General features: G+C 44.1%; 1 protein-coding gene across 16 annotated transcripts in view; it reads left to right on the top strand.

The window, feature by feature from the left end:
• Window positions 1–15,387, top strand: part of LOC110500989 (neuronal cell adhesion molecule) — a 135,947-nt gene that overhangs the window by 1,126 nt on the left and 119,434 nt on the right. The gene's annotated exons all lie outside the window — the stretch shown is intronic.

Here is a 15,387-nt window from a genome sequence, read left to right as displayed (position 1 = left end):
ATGAATTCCCTATTGGAAGCCTATCAATTAGGTAACAGTTTAGTGATGAGGCCTATATAGGCCTATGTGTCGTAAAGATGTGAGACATTTGAGAGGAGAAAGCGGGTGCAGCAACCACGTAGACCGACACAGACATTTCACGCTGCACGCTGCAGCAATTATTCTAGGCTAACCCTGTCTTTTATGCATGCGACCTATGAATGTGCTCTCTGCCCTTTGCATCGTGACACGCGGTAATCACCAATAACGATTAACGAGACGTTTATTCCCAGTAGTATAATAATACCGTTGTAGGCCTAGTCTGTGGTTGGTGTCATTTTATATAGGTCAAGGCCTGCTATACCGAGTAAAGCTGACGTGGGCTATAGATTCCCCCCAACTCCACATCATCACCATCTGTGAGGTTCAGAACGTCAGGGGGATCTCACAGGTAGAATCCCCTAAACTCGATTGACTCCAAACAGCAATTCAAATGCTTCACACACAGTATATGCTTGCGTCCCAAATGGCACTGGCCAAAAGTAGTGCACTATGTAGGGAATAGTGTCCCATTTGGGAGGCCACTGTTATGTTTCTACTGACTACAGTAAGCCACCGTTATGTTTCTACTGACTACAGTAGGCCACTGTTATGTTTCTACTGACTACAGTAGGCCACTGTTATGTTTCTACTGACTACAGTAAGCCACCGTTATGTTTCTACTGACTACAGTAGGCCACTGTTATGTTTCTACTGACTACAGTAGGCCACCGTTATGTTTCTACTGACTACAGTAGGCCACTGTTATGTTTCTACTGAATACAGTAGGCCACTGTTATGTTTCTACTGACTACAGTAGGCCACCGTTATGTTTCTACTGACTACAGTAGGCCACTGTTATGTTTCTACTGACTACAGTAGGCCTTATCAGATGGTCCCATGTAGAGCCATATTATGGTCCCATGTAGAGCCATATTATGGTCCCATTTAGAGCCATATTATGGTCCCTGTAGAGCCATATTATGGTCCCATGTAGAGCCATATTATGGTCCCATGTAGAGCCATATTATGGTCCCTGTAGAGCCATATTATGGTCCCATTTAGAGCCATATTATGGTCCCATTTAGAGCCATATTATGGTCCCATGTAGAGCCATATTATGGTCCCATTTAGAGCCATATTATGGTCCCTGTAGAGCCATATTATGGTCCCATGTAGAGCCATATTATGGTCCCATGTAGAGCCATATTATAGTCCCATTGTGAGGCTGATATTATTTCATGCTGATACTGTATATAGATCTTTGTTTGACATGTTGACAACAAGTCCTCCTTCCCAAATTATAATCTGGTAAAAAATGAAAAGTTAACCACGAGTCAATAATCCGTTGGTAAGGGCGATTGAACAGATGTTTTCAGATATTTCTGTAGTGACCAGGACAAGGATGAATTCTGTATATACCAGGGTGTGTTTGATTGGTGACATGTTGACAGATGTCCGGTGGCATTATTCTCTGGTGTGTGTGTGTGTGTGTGTGTGTGTGTGTGTGTGTGTGTGTGTGTGTGTGTGTGTGTGTGTGTGTGTGTGTGTGTGTGTGTGTGTGTGTGTGTGTGTGTGTGAGATCCTCTGATTCGTAGACCCCACATGGTGCTGATGATGATTCCATGGTTGTTGTGATATGCTACTTTGGGAAAAGCCTGAGAACTGGTGTAGTGGGAGGAAATAAATAGCTATTATGAATGTCACTGTGCTTGTCTGTGTGGGGTTTTATGAATGTCACTGTGTTTGTCTGTGTGGGGTTTGAAGGGGTTTTATGAATGTCACTGTGTTTGTCTGTGTGGGGTTTGAAGGGGTTTTATGAATGTCACTGTGTTTGTCTGTGTGAGGTTTGAAGGGGTTTTATGAATGTCACTGTGTTTGTCTGTGTGGGGTTTGAAGGGGTTTTTGAATGTCACTGTGTTTGTCTGTGTGAGGTTTGAAGGGGTTTTATGAATGTCACTGTGTTTGTCTGTGTGGGGTTTGAAGGGGTTTTATGAATGTCACTGTGTTTGTCTGTGTGAGGTTTGAAGGGGTTTTATGAATGCCACTGTGTTTGTCTGTGTGGGGTTTGAAGGGGTTTTATGAATGTCACTGTGTTTGTCTGTGTGGGGTTTGAAGGGGTTTTATGAATGTCACTGTGTTTGTCTGTGTGAGGTTTGAAGGGGTTTTATGAATGTCACTGTGTTTGTCTGTGTGAGGTTTGAAGGGGTTTTATGAATGTCACTGTGTTTGTCTGTGTGGGGTTTGAAGGGATTTTATGAATGTCACTGTGTTTGTCTGTGTGAGGTTTGAAGGGGTTTTATGAATGTCACTGTGTTTGTCTGTGTGGGGTTTGAAGGGATTTTATGAATGTCACTGTGTTTGTCTGTGTGAGGTTTGAAGGGGTTTTATGAATGTCACTGTGTTTGTCTGTGTGGGGTTTGAAGGGATTTTATGAATGTCACTGTGTTTGTCTGTGTGAGGTTTGAAGGGGTTTTATGAATGTCACTGCGTTTGTCTGTGTGGGGTTTGAAGGGGTTTTATGAATGTCACTGTGTTTGTCTGTGTGAGGTTTGAAGGGGTTTTATGAATGTCACTGTGTTTGTCTGTGTGAGGTTTGAAGGGGTTTTATGAATGTCACTGTGTTTGTCTGTGTGGGGTTTGAAGGGGTTTTATGAATGTCACTGTGTTTGTCTGTGTGAGGTTTGAAGGGGTTTGCAGCATGTGAGCTGTTTCATGATGCTGTTTCCAAATGTTGTCCTTTGTGGTGTGGGTTACGACATCGGTCATACTTAGGGAGATGTGACCCTGAGACATGACCAGGGAAAACTCTGAGCCTGGGCTGTAGGATATAACCAGAGGTCAGAGTTGATCCTGGTTATCCATAACTCTACTTCCCAGCTTTGAACCCCAACCAGGACTAACGGTCAGCTCAACTAACTGTTATTGTGTAACACATTAACATAAGACAGAGCCTTTATATGGGATCTTGTTCCCGTCGTCCCCCTCAGTCAAGATTCAACATGTTCCCGTCGTCCCCCTCAGTCAAGATTCAACATGTTCCCATCTTCCCCCTCAGTCAAGATTCAACATGTTCCCATCATCCACCTCAGTCAAGATTCAACAACATGTTCCCATCTTCCCCCTCAGTCAAGATTCAACATGTTCCCATCTTCCCCCTCAGTCAAGATTCAACATGTTCCCATCTTCCCCCTCAGTCAAGATTCAACATTTTCCCATCATCCACCTCAGTCAAGATTTAACATGTTCTCATCTTCCCCCTCAGTCAAGATTCAACATGTTCCCATCTTCCCCCTCAGTCAAGATTCAACATGTTCCCATCTTCCCCCTCAGTCAAGATTCAACATGTTCCCATCTTCCCCCTCAGTCAAGATTCAACATGTTCCCATCTTCCCCCTCAGTCAAGATTCAACATGTTCCCATCATCCACCTCAGTCAAGATTCAACATGTTCTCATCTTCCCCCTCAGTCAAGATTTAACATGTTCCCATCATCCACCTCAGTCAAGATTCAACATGTTCCCATCATCCACCTCAGTCAAGATTCAACATGTTCCCATCGTCCCCCTCAGTCAAGATTCAACATGTTCCGATCTTCCACCTCAGTCAAGATTCAACATGTTCCCATCATCCAGCCACTGTCTGGGGGACACCCAGCCCTCAGCTCTCAGAATACAGCCACTGTCTGGGGGGCACCCAGCCCTCAGCTCTCAGCATACAGCCACTGTCTGGGGAGGACCCAGCCCTCAGCTCTCAGAATACAGACACTGTCTAGTGGACACCCAGCCCTCAGCTCTCAGAATACAGCCACTGTCTAGGGGGCACCCAGCCCTCAGCTCTCAGAATAAAGCCACTGTCTAGGGGGAACCCAGCCCTCAGCTCTCAGAATACAGCCACTGTCTAGGGGGCACCCAGCCCTCAGCTCTCAGAATACAGCCACTGTCTAGGGGGAACCCAGCCCTCAGCTCTCAGAATACAGCCACTGTCTAGGGGGAACCCAGCCCTCAGCTCTAAGAATACAGCCACTGTCTAGGGGGCACCCAGCACCCAGCCCTCAGCTCTCAGAATACAGCCACTGTCTAGGGGGCACCCAGCCCTCAGCTCTCAGAATACAGCCACTGTCTAGGAGGCACCCAGCCCTCAGCTCTCAGAATACAGCCACTGTCTAGGGGGAACCCAGCCCTCAGCTCTCAGAATACAGCCACTGTCTAAGGGGCACCCAGCCCTCAGCTCTCAGATAACAGCCACTGTCTAGGGGGCACCCAGCCCTCAGCTCTCAGAATACAGCCACTGTCTAGGGGGGACCCAGCACCCAGCCCTCAGCTCTTAGAATACAGCCACTGTCTAGGGACACCCAGCCCTCAGCTCCCAGAATACAGCCACTGTCTAGGGGGCACCCAGCCCTCAGATCTCAGAATACAGCCACTGTCTAGGGGGCACCCAGCCCTCAGCTCTCAGTATACAGCCACTGTCTGGGGTGCACCCAGCCCTCAGCTCTCAGTATACAGCCACTGTCTGGGGGGCACCCAGCCCTCAGCTCTCAGCATACAGCCACTGTCTAGGGGGCACCCAGCCCTCAGCTCTCAGTATACAGCCACTGTCTCGGGGGCACCCAGCCCTCAGCTCTCAGTATACAGCCACTGTCTGGGGTGCACCCAGCCCTCAGCTCTCAGTATACAGCCACTGTCTGGGGGGCACCCAGCCCTCAGCTCTCAGCATAGAGCTGCAATGGTTGTGCTTGTTGTTTTATCTGATCAGGAACCACATTAAATTAACATGACTGGTTAGAGATTGATGGATTGGAAAATGGGGGAAATTTCATACAGAAGATATCTAATGGTTCTGGTAAGTACGTGAGGTTGCCATAGTGACTACCTCGAACAGCTGTTGTTGTTTTCCTGCTGGTGAAATCCAGCTTGCTGTGTTTTTGGCTTTTTCATCAATGCATTAATAAGTCAGTCAGTCATTCAGTCAGTTATTAATGGTTAAAACCATGTAGAGCCCAATGACACTGCCAGGCCAGATGGACTAACAGCAGTGGTCATCTCTAGTCACCGACGCACTGCCCAGGTCCCATGGTCTTGTGGAGAAAGTTATGGTTTTGATGACCCAGTGAGGGTTAGTCTAACTACCACACACTCCAAATACAGAACAAAGAGAGTTGGCCTGGTACACCTCTGGCAGGAGGAGAGGAGAAGAGAAGAGAGGAGAGGAGAGACATGTTGACAGCACCAGCTGTGCCAGAGCTCTTCTGAAGCGTAACGCCGTGAACCATGAGGATAATGAAAGACGACATGGCATGTTCCACCTCTCCCTTCTCCCCCTTCTCCCCACCTCTCTCTTCTCCCTACCTCTCCCCCTCTCCCCACCTCTTCCCTATCCCCCCTCTCCCCACCTCTCCCCTCTCCCCCTCTCCCCACCTCTCCCTCCCCCCTCCTCTCCCTCCCCTCTCTCCACCTCTCCCCTCCCCCCTCTCCCCACCTCGCCCTTCTCCCCACCTCTCCCCACCTCTCCCTTCTCCCCACCTCTCCCCTCTCCCTCCCCTCTTTCCACCTCTCCCCTCTCCCTCCCCTCTCTCCACCTCTCCCCTCTCCCTCCCTTCTCCCCACCTCTCCCCTCTCCCTCCCCTCTCTCCACCTCTCCCCTCTCTCCCTCCCCTCTCTCCACCTCTCCCCTCTCCCTGCCATCTCCACTTCCCCCGTCTCTCCTTCCTCTAACTCCACCTCTCTCCCCTCTCCATCTCTCTCCTACTCTCTCCTCTCTCCATCTCTCTCTACCTCTCCTCTCTCCTCTCTCTATCTCTCTCTCTACCTCTCCCCTCCCCTCTCTCCCCTCTCCACCTCTCCCCTCTCCCTCCCCTCTCTCCACCTCTCCCTGCGATCTCCACTTCCCCCCTCTCTCCTTCCTCTAACTCCACCTCTCTCCCCTCTCCATCTCTCTCCTACTCTCTCCCCTCTCTTCCTCTCCAGCTCTATCCCTCGCCAGCTCTCATTCCTCTCCCATCTCTCCACCTCTCTCCCCTTTCTACGTCTCTCCACCTCTCCCCTACTCTCCCTCCCCCTCCACTCTCTGCCCTCTATGATGACTTAATGATAAAGACCCCTGCTGTGAGGCTTCTGTAGATGCATGCTGAATAGATATCTGCTCTCATCATCATTTATCCATTTTGATTGTGTTTGAAGATGAGGTGCTGAAATATCAACTTGGGCAGGTTATTTAAATAGTGGCTCAGTGAGAGATGGATAAAACCCCAGAGCAGCCTCTCAGATCCACCCCATTGCCATGGGCAACAGATGGGTGAGTGGGGAGGTCAAGGAGGAAACGGACCCAGAGTTATACTGGACTGGTAGTACAGTAGTTTTCAGTAGCTGTATTTCAGCAGAAATACACACACACACACACACACACACACACACACACACACACACACACACACCCTTTGTTGTCTTGGCAGTTCAGACGTTTGTGCCATTTTTAATTGCTCAGTAAATGCCACTGGTGGCCTGTTTCCTGATTTGAGATGTAAGACCTGCTTATGTCCAGAGAGAGCGAATTAAAGCCAAAGCTCTTGTTGGGAAATCACCACATTCAATGGGGTCTGTGATTGGAGAGTTCAAAGGTCGCTGTTTAATAAAGATTTGGGGAGATCTACATTGACATTGAGTGAAATGTGGCAGTTTTTTTAGGAGGAAAATCGTTCCAAACTCTCTCTCCAACTGCCACGAGCCCCGGGCACCTAAGACGTGGATGGTGGATCTCTGATTCAGAGGGGTTGGGTGAAATGCAGAAGACACATTTCAGTTGAAGGCAGTCAGTTGTACAACTGACTAGGTCTCCCCCTTCCCCTTTCCTTTATAGTACAATGAAGGTTTATGGAAGACAATAATTGATCATCAGGACTTCACACAGTAAGGTGTTGCAACTTTTTATCCAATTTGAGTTTGTAAGGGAGAGGTTTACTGGTTACTGTTTAAAAAATATTTGGTAGGATTTAAATTGACGTTGACTGACAAAGTTGGTTTTTGGAGGCAAATCTGCAATCTCTTTCCATCTGTCATGAGCTAAGTGCAGACATGGTTTATAGATGGTTTATGAAAGATAATAATTAATAATCAGGGGTTTTGATTCATTTACAGTTGATCTTTGGCTTTAATTAGGTGGGGACATTTTTTTTATTTTTGACTTTGTGGCAGATGTTCTTTTCACTATGAACAAATAATATGCTAATGCCTTGTACATAGTATGGTGAGTTTAATGCCTTGTACATAGTATGGTGAGTTTAATGCCTTGTACATAGTATGGTGAGTTTAATGCCTTGTACATAGTATGGCGATCTTAATGCCTTGTACATAGTATGGCGATCTTAATGCCTTGTACATAGTATAGTGAGTTTAATGCCTTGTACATAGTATAGTGAGATTAATGCCTTGTACATAGTATGGTGATCTTAATGCCTTGTACATAGTATGGTGAGTTTAATGCCTTGTACATAGTATGGTGAGTTTAATGCCTTGTACATAGTATGGTGAGTTTAATGCCTTGTACATAGTATGGCGATCTTAATGCCTTGTACATAGTATGGTGATCTTAATGTCTTGTACATAGTATAGTGAGATTAATGCCTTGTACATAGTATGGTGAGTTTAATACCTTGTACATAGTATAATGAGTTTAATGCCTTGTACATAGTATGACGATCTTAATGCCTTGTACATAGTATGGTGAGTTTAATGCCTTGTACATAGTATGGTGAGTTTAATGCCTTGTACATAGTATGGTGATCTTAATGCCTTGTACATAGTATGGTGAGTTTAATGCCTTGTACATAGTATGGTGAGTTTAATGCCTTGTACATAGTATGGTGAGTTTAATGCCTTGTACATAGTATGGTGAGTTTAATGCCTTGTACATAGTATGGCGATCTTAATGCCTTGTACATAGTATGGTGAGTTTAATGCCTTGTACATAGTATGGTGATCTTAATGCCTTGTACATAGTATGGTGAGTTTAATGCCTTGTACATAGTATGGTGATCTTAATGCCTTGTACATAGTATGGTGAGTTGAATGCCTTGTACATAGTATAGTGAGTTTAATGCCTTGTACATAGTATGGTGATCTTAATGCCTTGTACATAGTATGGTGAGTTTAATGCCTTGTACATAGTATAGTGAGTTTAATGCCTTGTACATAGTATGGTGAGTTTAATGCCTTCTACATAGTATAGTGAGTTTAATGCCTTGTACATAGTATGGTGATCTTAATGCCTTGTACATAGTATGGTGAGTTTAATGCCTTGTACATAGTATGGTGATCTTAATGCCTTGTACATAGTATGGTGAGTTGAATGCCTTGTACATAGTATAGTGAGTTTAATGCCTTGTACATAGTATGGTGATCTTAATGCATTGTACATAGTATGGTGAGTTTAATGCCTTGTACATAGTATAGTGAGTTTAATGCCTTGTACATAGTATGGTGAGTTTAATGCCTTCTACATAGTATAGTGAGTTTAATGCCTTGTACATAGTATGGTGAGTTTAATGCCTTGTACATAGTATGGTGATCTTAATGCCTTGTACATAGTATGGTGAGTTTAATGCCTTGTACATAGTATGGCGATCTTAATGCCTTGTACATAGTATGGTGATCTTAATGCCTTGTACATAGTATGGTGATGTTAATGCCTTGTACATAGTATGGTGAGTTTAATGCTTTGTACATAGTATGGTGAGTTTAATGCCTTGTACATAGTATGGTGAGTTTAATGCCTTGTACATAGTATGGTGAGTTTAATGCTTTGTACATAGTATGGTGTTCTTAATGCCTTGTACATAGTATGGTGTTCGTAATGCCTTGTACATAGTATGGCGATGTTAATGCCTTGTACATAGTATGGTGAGTTTAATGCTTTGTACATAGTATGGTGAGTTTAATGCCTTGTACATAGTATGGTGAGTTTAATGCCTTGTACATAGTATGGTGAGTTTAATGCTTTGTACATAGTATGGTGTTCGTAATGCCTTGTACATAGTATGGTGATGTTAATGCCTTGTACATAGTATGGTGAGTTTAATGCTTTGTACATAGTATGGTGAGTTTAATGCCTTGTACATAGTATGGTGAGTTTAATGCCTTGTACATAGTATGGTGAGTTTAATGCCTTGTACATAGTATGGTGTTCTTAATGCCTTGTACATAGTATGGTGTTCTTAATGCCTTGTACATAGTATGGTGAGTTTAATGCCTTGTACATAGTATGGTGAGATTAATGCCTTGTACAGTAGTATAGTGAGATTAATGCCTTGTACATAGTATGGTGATGTTAATTCCTTGTACAGGAGGCCTACAGAAGGTTCAAAATATTATCCCAAACAGTGAAATCTTTATCTCAGCTCTGAGATTTAGGTCAAAGTAACCATTCAACTAGGCCACATTCTCTCCTCACCCAAACAACCAATGGCTTTAAGACTTCCATGGTCACATGTTGAGAGTCGTTTAAATAAACCAACCAGACGTAAGCTCATAACAATGATTACTAAACACGTTTTCTGAGAGCATAATAGATTCTGTCAGTCTGTGACGGATTGTTCCCTCTGCCGTGTGTGTGTGTGTGTGTGTGTGTGTGTGTGTGTGTGTGTGTGTGTGTGTGTGTGTGTGTGTGTGTGTGTGTGTGTGTGTGTGTGTGTGTGTGTGTGTGTGTGTGTGTGTGTGTGTGTGCATCAAAGATCTATACTCAGCATTATGTGGGAGGGAAACTGAGATATTCCTTCCATGCCTGGCAGCTTTGTTTGTTTTCAATCACATTCACAACCCATATTTAATTTCATGAAGTGATTCATTTGACAGGGAAATGTAATTTAGGGCCCTTCGTCAGCGTGTACTGTATATGTATATGGCTGATAGAATAATCTATAGAACACTACATCATAAGCCTTTCTGTCAGCGTGTATTCTCTCAGGCGCGTGTATATATACAGTATACGGTTTCTAGAACAATCTATAGAACATTACATCATAAGCCTTTTATATCAGCGTATACATTCCCTCGATTTTCACAAAGTTCTCCCCTACGATCTATCTATAGACAAATACAACTTTTATGTTTGTTTTTTTAATCAGTATCCTCCTCAAGGTTTCTCCCATAGATCTGTCCTATCGCCAAGCTGTCAGAAGGGTGGTCAGTGCTTTGTACTGACTGGAGAAGTAGCATCACTATCTGAGTGGTGTGGGAAAATGAAGTCCAGTTCAATGGAGTCTGTATCCTATCACTAACCTCTCCTACCCGTCTGGGCCGACAGAGAGGCCCATTCTGTGGCTTCAGTGGAGGCTTTCGGGGGCTGAAACTAATACAGAATGTCTTTGTGGTGAAGATAAACGGTTCAGCAGCTGGCCTGTTCACAAATGAAGAGGCTGAACACTGAACAAGCGTACAGGCTCAATTTGGGGATGTAATTTATGAGCGCACGGGGTTTGTGGTTGTGGATGGAGGATGTGGCGGCCCACTGATAAACCAATTAGAGGAGACGGGTCTTTATGTCTATGGTCTGTCTGCCTTCCTCCTCAGATAGGAAGAGGAAGTGGTGGTGGGAGGAAGCTGGTCCTGTGATGCTGGCTGTAATCTCTGCTAGTGGCACACACTCCCCATCTTTCACATTCCCCTCCCATCTCTGTTCACAAGGAACCATTTGGTCCTGGGGTGATTATATTTAACTTCTGCTTTTATTATGGATGTTACTGCATCATAAAGTATGGAAGACTAACCGTCCCCAATAGAGCATTAAACTGCTGCCCTCCCTCCCTCCCTCCCTCCCTCCCTCCCTCCCTCCCTCCCTCCCTCCCTCCCTCCCTCCCTCCCTCCCTCCCTCCCTCCCTCCCTCCCTCCCTCCCTCCCTCCCTCCCATGACTCTGGTCCTAAGGGTAGCAGTATGTTTTATGTCCTTCAATTACCAGATCGGCCAGTGGGCCACAGATAAACACAAGATCCTAAATCCTTTGTATTGCAATATTTGTGTCCTATAGATAATGAGGTTATGTCACCTGAACTGTAGTAGATGTGTCCTATGGATAATGAGGTTATGTCACCTGAACTGTAGTAGATGTGTCCTATAGATAATGAGGTTATGTCACCTGAACTGTAGTAGATGTGTCCTATAGATAATGAGGTTATGTCACCTGAACTGTAGTAGATGTGTCCTATAGATAATGAGGTTATGTCACCTGAACTGTAGTAGATGTGTCCTATAGATAATGAGGTTATGTCACCTGAACTGTAGTAGATGTGTCCTATAGATAATGAGGTTATGTCACCTGAACTGTAGTAATGTGTCCTATAGATAATGAGGTTATGTCACCTGACCTGTAGTAATGTGTCCTATAGATAATGAGGTTATGTCACCTGAACTGTAGTAGATGTGTCCTATAGATAATGAGGTTCTGTCACCTGAACTGTAGTAGATGTGTCCTATAGATAATGAGGTTATGTCACCTGAACTGTAGTAGATGTGTCCTATAGATAATGAGGTTATGTCACCTGAACTGTAGTAGATGTGTCCTATAGATAATTAGGTTATGTCACCTGAACTGTAGTAGATGTGTCCTATAGATAATGAGGTTATGTCACCTGAACTGTAGTAGATGTGTCCTATAGATAATGAGGTTATGTCACCTGAACTGTAGTAGATGTGTCCTATAGATAATGAGGTTATGTCACCTGAACTGTAGTAGATGTGTCCTATAGATAATGAGGTTATGTCACCTGAACTGTAGTAGATGTGTCCTATAGATAATGAGGTTATGTCACCTGAACTGTAGTAGATGTGTCCTATAGATAATGAGGTTATGTCACCTGAACTGTGGTAGATGTGTCCTATAGATAATGAGGTTATGTCACCTGAACTGTAGTAGATGTGTCCTATAGATAATGAGGTTATGTCACCTGAACTGTAGTAGATGTGTCCTATAGATAATGAGGTTATGTCACCTGAACTGTAGTAATGTGTCCTATAGATAATGAGGTTATGTCACCTGAACTGTAGTAGATGTGTCCTATAGATAATGAGGTTCTGTCACCTGAACTGTAGTAGATGTGTCCTATAGATAATGAGGTTATGTCACCTGAACTGTAGTAGATGTGTCCTATAGATAATGAGGTTATGTCACCTGAACTGTAGTAATGTGTCCTATAGATAATGAGGTTATGTCACCTGAACTGTAGTAGATGTGTCCTATAGATAATGAGGTTATGTCACCTGAACTGTAGTAATGTGTCCTATAGATAATGAGGTTATGTCACCTGAACTGTAGTAGATGTGTCCTATAGATAATGAGGTTATGTCACCTGAACTGTAGTAATGTGTTCTATAGATAATGAGGTTATGTCACCTGAACTGTAGTAATGTGTCCTATAGATAATGAGGTTATGTCACCTGAACTGTAGTAGATGTGTCCTATAGATAATGAGGTTATGTCACCTGAACTGTAGTAGATGTGTCCTATAGATAATGAGGTTATGTCACCTGAACTGTAGTAGATGTGTCCTATAGATAATGAGGTTATGTCACCTGAACTGTAGTAATGTGTCCTATAGATAATGAGGTTATGTCACCTGAACTGTAGTAGATGTGTCCTATAGATAATGAGGTTATGTCACCTGAACTGTAGTAGATGTGTCCTATAGATAATGAGGTTATGTCACCTGAACTGTAGTAATGTGTCCTATAGATAATGAGGTTATGTCACCTGAACTGTAGTAGATGTGTCCTATAGATAATGAGGTTATGTCACCTGAACTGTAGTAGATGTGTCCTATAGATAATGAGGTTATGTCACCTGAACTGTAGTAGATGTGTCCTATAGATAATGAGGTTATGTCACCTGAACTGTAGTAGATGTGTCCTATAGATAATGAGGTTATGTCACCTGAACTGTAGTAGATGTGTCCTATAGATAATGAGGTTCTGTCACCTGAACTGTAGTAGATGTGTCCTATAGATAATGAGGTTATGTCACCTGAACTGTAGTAGATGTGTCCTATAGATAATGAGGTTATGTCACCTGAACTGTAGTAGATGTGTCCTATAGATAATGAGGTTATGTCACCTGAACTGTAGTAATGTGTCCTATAGATAATGAGGTTATGTCACCTGAACTGTAGTAATGTGTCCTATAGATAATGAGGTTATGTCACCTGAACTGTAGTAGATGTGTCCTATAGATAATGAGGTTATGTCACCTGAACTGTAGTAATGTGTCCTATAGATAATGAGGTTATGTCACCTGAACTGTAGTAATGTGTCCTATAGATAATGAGGTTATGTCACCTGAACTGTAGTAATGTGTCCTATAGATAATGAGGTTATGTCACCTGAACTGTAGTAGATGTGTCCTATAGATAATGAGGTTATGTCACCTGAACTGTAGTAGATGTGTCCTATGGATAATGAGGTTATGTCACCTGAACTGTAGTAATGTGTTCTATAGATAATGAGGTTATGTCACCTGAACTGTAGTAGATGTGTCCTATAGATAATGAGGTTATGTCACCTGAACTGTAGTAGATGTGTCCTATAGATAATGAGGTTATGTCACCTGAACTGTGGTAGATGAGACATGAGACCAGTTACTCTACAGCACTGATGGTCCTTTACGATACATATAGGATCTTTAGGTCTATTTATTACAGTAGAGACAATGTTTGTGTTACTGTAGAGGTCAGTTACTTGTCACTGCAGTGGTTATGCCACACCCCTCTGTGAGGTTGGTGGGTGTTGTTACTGTCAGGCTGGCCTGTTGTCGTCTCCACTGTGACTTGTGTTTGCTGTGTGTGTGCGTGCTGTGTTGGCTATATGCTGCCTGCTAGCTGTGTGTTTTAGTGGGCTGGCCCTGGAAGGCCCGGCCTGATTAGATTAGATTTACAGCTCTCTCTGTCACTCTCAGAATCACTGCAGCCTGTGGTCAATCGATGATTCAATTTGAGCGAATGCCAATTTAATCCTCCTCTCAAACCACTAATAAAATCAGAAAAGATTTGATAACTTAATGGTTTAAACTTTGCGGATTATCTGTTTAGCCTCAAAACAAGAGTTTTGTCTAAAGTGGAATAAAGTCATGGGATCTTTTTGTTCTTATTTCTACTGAGATTCTCCTGTTAGACGACTTAGTCTCTGAGACATGGGCTGGAAAGACTGAGGTCTGACTGGTATTAAAATATACATTCTTCTCTCTCTCTCAGGTGACAAAATGAATATTTTATACTATCACACATTATCTTTTAAATGGACAATTCAATGTGATTAAAGCTTAATTACCCTCTCACATCCCTGGGAGGAGAATAATACCCCTAGCATGCTGTCTGTCTGTCTGTCTGTCTGTCTGTCTGTCTGTCTGTCTGTCTGTCTGTCTGTCTGTCTGTCTGTCTGTCTCTCTCTCTCTCTCTCTCTCTCGCTCTCTCTCTCTCTCTCTCTCTCACTCACACTCTCACACTCTCTCTCCCACTCCCCCCATCTCTCTCTCTCTCTCACTCACACTCTCACACTCTCTCTCCCACTCCCCCCATCTCTCTCTCTCTGGAGAAAACTGATGACCTGTCTCTTTTTTAGGATGCACAGCATTTTCCTGTCAGAGAGCCCTGCATTAGGGCCTAACAGGCTTTTTGCCTCTGGTCATAATGTCTGTCTCCATCCAGCTCTGTGCTGATAGCACTCTGTTTTATCACTGCATCAGATTGAAAGGGCAGGTCTGTCGTTAGATATGATGGCTCCTCTTCTCCACCATCTTCAACTACGCCTCAGTAATGGCATAGATTATTTAGAATTTCATGGAGCTGTTTCTCCAAGCCACTCTCCACTAAATCTACCATCTGTTTACTGTGGTTATGAGAGATATCCCCCTTAGAGATAATATACAAATGAGCTTGACTTTCATCAAACAATCTGCAGACACAGCCCTCTGTACCAGACACAGCCCTCTGTACCAGACACAGCCCTCTGTACCAGACACAGCCCTCTGTACCAGACACATCCCTCTGTACCAGACACAGCCCTCTGTACCAGACACAGCCCTCTGTACCAGACACAGCCCTCTGAACCAGACACAGCCCTCTGTACCAGACACAGCCCTCTGTACCAGACACAGCCCTCTGTACCAGACACAGCCCTCTGTACCAGACACAGCCCTCTGAACCAGACACAGCCCTCTGTACCAGACACAGCCCTCTGTACCAGACACAGCCCTCTGAACCAGACACAGCCCTCTGTACCAGACACAGCCCTCTGAACCAGACACAGCCCTCTGTACCAGACACAGCCCTCTGTACCAGACACAGCCCTCTGTACCAGACACAGCCCTCTGAACCAGACACAGCCCTCTGTA

Source organism: Oncorhynchus mykiss, chromosome 15 (assembly GCF_057628025.1).
Source record: "Oncorhynchus mykiss isolate SJ-2025 chromosome 15, ASM5762802v1, whole genome shotgun sequence".
In the NCBI taxonomy this organism is placed as follows: Eukaryota; Metazoa; Chordata; class Actinopteri; order Salmoniformes; family Salmonidae; genus Oncorhynchus; species Oncorhynchus mykiss.
Note: the sequence above shows the minus strand (reverse complement) of the source record. Positions and strands in the feature narration are given on the sequence as shown.